This window comes from Macadamia integrifolia, unplaced genomic scaffold (assembly GCF_013358625.1).
Source record: "Macadamia integrifolia cultivar HAES 741 unplaced genomic scaffold, SCU_Mint_v3 scaffold_130A, whole genome shotgun sequence".
Lineage (NCBI taxonomy): Eukaryota > Viridiplantae > Streptophyta > Magnoliopsida > Proteales > Proteaceae > Macadamia > Macadamia integrifolia.
In genome coordinates, this window is record NW_024870620.1 from 157,581 (window position 1) to 162,580 (window position 5,000).

A 5,000-nucleotide genomic window follows, 5' to 3' on the forward strand; every position below is an offset into this window, starting at 1 on the left:
CCCCAGTGTAGCCCAAGTGTCGCTTAATTGTGCTCTTGAATGCCGCAAGTGTGCACATATACGTGCCCATGACAATAACAACGCGTGCCCCCCTAAGGGTGCCTAAGTGCATATGAAGGCAGTGCACGAGGCGGCAGTACCGCACGCAGGGCCGCACAATGTGCGTGCATGGTGGCAGGCATGGCTGCACTACCGCGCGGAAGGCTGCTGGCATGGACGCAAAAGGCGTAGGCATCGCCGAGGGTAAGGTTGCACTAGTGCGCTAAGTCTGCTAGCGTCGAGGCAGGCTACCGCGCGCATGGATGCGAGCGTTGCTGCAATACCGCACACATGGTTGCACGCAACCTCGGGCACGGTTGGGGGTAAGGTTCCACTATCGCGCGCAGGGGTGCAGGCTACCGCGCGCACATGGCTGGGGGCAAAGGTTCACACCGCGCGTAAGGCAGCAGGCAACAATACACATTGCTGCTGGAAAGGCTGCTCAACCGCACAAAAGGTGGTAGGCCTGGGTGCACATGGCGGATGGCAATGGTGCGGGCAGCGCGCGCAGGGCTGTTGCACGTGCCGCACTTCCACGCACATGGCTGCGACCACGGCTGCACAAGCCTCGCACATGGTTTGGCGCGTGGCAACACATGCACAAGCCACGCACATGCACGGATGATTGCGCGCATGGCGCACATGACACGCAGATGGCTGCACAGTCGTGCCCAAGGTTGCGTTCCACGCCGCACATGCCGCGCTTCTGGCCGCACTAACTCGCGCAAGGTTGCTTGCATGGCCGCACATGCCGCGCCCCTTGCTGCCCTAGCGCTCGCAAGATTGCATGCATTGCTTCACACCGCCCCCTAGGTCGCATGCATGGCTGCATGTGCCACGCCCATCGCTTCGTCGTCGCTCGCTAGGTTTCGGGATTGGCCGGAAGAGCCACGCAAGAGGTTGCAGGCACGGCTGCACCACCGCGTGCAAGGTTGCATTGCGTGGTCCACATGCACCGCCCATGAGTGCACTACCGTGAGCAAGTTCACTGGCACGGCCTCCCATGCATCGATATTGGTGGCTTGCATGGCCGCATATGCCACGGGCTTTTCGGCACATGGCTCGCGTAAGGTTGCACGCATAGCCGCACCATCGATCCCAGGTCTAGTCTTCCATGCACATAGCCGCACGCACGTGGCTCACACATGGGTGCTTCCGTGGCCCCCATGATCCATGTAACAGAGGCTCATTTGCGGCCTTCGGCTGCACACGAGGCACCGACTGCTGCACACGCCAAGGCCATGCCCGCACAACGTAGTTTGGGTCTTTAAATCATGTTGTGCGAAACATCCCTTTGGGTTAGAAAAGCCATGCAATTGGCTATTTGGAACCCAAAGTACAATCATTTTCAATTAAACCCCGCATTTCCATTTTTTTGGGTATTTTTCGTAATGTTTCAATCATAAAATAATAAAAAATACCAAAATATGTTGGAATGGTCCAATATTTTTTCAGAACATTCTATCAACCTTTGGAAGACATCCGAAATTTAGTTTTCAGAAAAATACATTAAAATGGGTTTTTCATAGTTTTTTGAATTTAATATGTTTTTTAATATTAAAAAATTAATAAAAAAATAAATATTTATCCAAAGATGGCGATTTTGGTATAAAAATAATCTTTGGATTTTTCCTTAATTTCTTACCAAGTTTCATTTGATTTGGATATTTATAGCTCAAAAAATAGAACGGTATATTTTTGGGGGGTGGTCATGTCTCCTTCTGGAAATGGACAAAGAGAATAAGAGCTACCTTGAGGGAGGGGGGTGTCACTCCCAGGGTGGTTTTTGAGGGGCCGCACCGAGGGGCAGCAGACGATGAGGGGGCATGGTAGGCAATCCGAAAAGACCCATGGCATGGTAAAAGAAGTGAAATGGCACGTGGGTTTCGATGTGTTGGCCCTTGGTGTGCGCTGAGGCCTGCCACTGCGTGCGGCTAGACGTGCATGGCCGCCTTCCTTCCGTGCCATGTGCCCGCAGCTGCTGTAACTTGTGCCAGTGGCGGCAGAGCATGCTCTACGAAGGTGGACGTGCTTGCGAATGGCGAGCCCTTCTGTCATGCAACACCGCCCCCTTCTTCCGCATGGCCTTGCCCGCCATCGTGGGCTGCTGGGCGCACATGGACGGGTACCATACGCTGTCACGCCCCAACTTCTGGTGCCACATGTGCCCCTCGACGCATAGCATTTCCAAGGAAGGTGTGGTTTGTGAGAACATGTACATGGCGCGTCCGTCCCGACAGTCTTCCCCTCTGCCGCACACAGTTGCTTGCCAGTGTGTGTTGCTGGGCACGTAGGGCTACCTGCCTTGCGCTGCAGTGCCTCCACATCTTGCGCCGTATGTGTCAAACGCCGTATAGCATGACCAAGAGTGGCATCGCCTGTGCAAGACACATTCACGGTATGTTGGTTTCGAAGATTTTGCCCTTGGTGTGCGTTGCGCCTGCCACGGCGTGCTGCTTTGCCCTCGTGGTTGCCTAATATATGCCGCAATGCCACGACGGATGTTGCCTCCTGCGGTCGTAGCCGCAACGAAAGCCCAACAAAGGCTTGGCATGTATGTGAAAACAAGTACATGGCTCGTTTGTCCAGGTGGTCAGCCTATCTGCCGCACGCCAATGCCAGCAACCATGTGCTGCTGGGTGCCCTTCGCTCCCTACCTACCGCTACCATGCCCCCACTATTGCTGACACGTGTCCGTGGCTGCATAGCAGTTTCTAGAGAGGCATGGCATTTGAAAACAAGGAAATGGTCAATGCGTCCCGATGTTCAGCCCCTCTTCCGCACACCGTTGCCTGCCACCCTGGGCTGATTGGTGCGCAAGGGTTCCTACCTTGTGCTACCGTGCCCCCACAGCTACCGCCAGATGCACCCGCAGCCGCATGGCATGTCCGAGATAGGCTTGGCATGTGAAAATCACCATCAAGGCACGTTGGTTCTGATGATTGCCTTCGATGTGCGCTATGGCCTGCCATGGAGTGCTGTTGGGTGTGCATGGCTCCTTGCATATCTGCTGCCACATATACCAGTAGCCACACAGCATTTCCAAGAGTTGCATGGCATGTGAAGGACAGCAACATGGCATGAGGGTCAGGATAATTAGCCGCTTGTTTTGCACCTTGGCCGGCCAATGCTTGCTGGTGGGTTTGCATGGCTGCCTGCACACTGTAGTTACACCCTCATTGCAGCCTACTGCAACTTTTGCTAGTTTTGTACAGCATGCCCAAGGGAGTCATGGCATGTGAAAAACGTGCAAATGAAGCATTGGCCCCGTTGATTAATCCCTTCTAGGCACTGTGGTAGTTTGACGTGCTTTGCTTCCTTCCATGTGTAGTTGTGCTAGTGCCACTGTTTACGAGCGTGGTCGAAGTCACACATTTGCACCCTTCTTTGCTTTATGGCTTGTTGTCATATGTAGGTCATGGTGCAAGGGGTGGGGTGTTATCTACATTTGACGGAATCATTGGTCAAGTCAATGTGCACAATAAATATTTGGTTGGTCCCTCCCCCCCATCCCATTGTTTTTTGTTTTTTTAAATTGCACTATCGTGGGTTTGTTGCTTGCAAGGGTTTTTTCATGGTCGGTTTTGTGGCCTAAGCTATTTGGAGAAGTGCATTTCTAAGTCGGGCCTAGGTGTGGAGGTGCTTGCATGCCTTTTTGCCTCAAGTGTTGTAATACAAAAATGACGTGTGGGTCTCTGGAGAACATAGGTTGCAAGCTTGTAGGTGGTGGTAGATCATGATTCCCTCCCCCCTCCTTGCTTTTAAAAAAATCTCCATTCTCGTGGGTATGTTGCTTGCAAGAGTTTTGTCATGCTCGGTTTTGTGGCATTTTGGTATTGGGAGGAATGCATTTCTAAGTCGTGCCTAGGTGCGGAGGTGTTTGCGTCCTCATGCCGCAAGTGTTATAATGCGACATTAACGTGGGTCTCTGGAGAACATAGGTTTGCAAGCTTGTAGGTGGAGACAGATCACGAGTCCCTCCCCCTCCCCTGCCCCCACTTTTGTTTTTAAAAAGAAAATTACATTCTCGTGGGTTTGTTGCTTGCAAGAGTTTTTTCCCATGCTCGATTTTGTGGCCTTTATGGTATTTGGAGAAATACGTTTCTAAGTCGTGCCTGGGTGCGGAGGTATTTGCATGCCTCCTGCCGCAAGTGTTATGATGCGACATTAACGTGGGTCTCTGGAGAACATAGGTTTGCAAGGTTGCAGGTGGAGACAGATCACGAGTCCCTCCACTTTCCCCTCCCCCCCCCCACACTTTTGTTTTTAAAAAGAAAATTGCAAGCTTGTAGGCAGAGATAGATCTCAAGTCCCTCGACCCCTGTTGATTGTTGTGATTTTCGTGCTTAGCGGGGCTATTGATTTTTCTTCTACCAAATCCTTATTACGTTGTAGTAGGTTTGGCGGTGGATTGTGTCGGTAGTGGACGCAATGCGCGTGAGTGGCTATTGTTTTTCTTGCGTGCACCCATCCCATTGTTTTTTGTCTTTTTAAATTGCACTATCGTGGGTCTGTTGCTTGCAAGGGTTTTTCCATGGTCGGTTTTGTGGCCTATGCTATTTGGAGAAGTGCATTTCTAAGTTGGGCCTAGGTGTGGAGGTGCTTGCATGCCTTTTTGCGTCAAGTGTTGTAATACAACAATGACGTGTGGGTCTCTGGAGAACATAGGTTGCAAACTTGTAGGTGGTGGTAGATCATGATTCCCTCCCCCCTCCTTGCTTTTAAAAAAATCTCCATTCTCGTGGGTATGTTGCTTGCAAGAGTTTTGTCATGCTCGGTTTTGTGGCCTTTTGGTATTGGGAGGAATGACTTTCTAAGTCGTGCCTAGGTGCGGAGGTGTTTGCGTGCCTCATGCCGCAAGTGTTATAATGCGACATTAACGTGGGTCTCTGGAGAACATAGGTTTGCAAGCTTGTAGGTGGAGACAGATCACGAGTCCCTCCCCCTCCCCTACCCACACT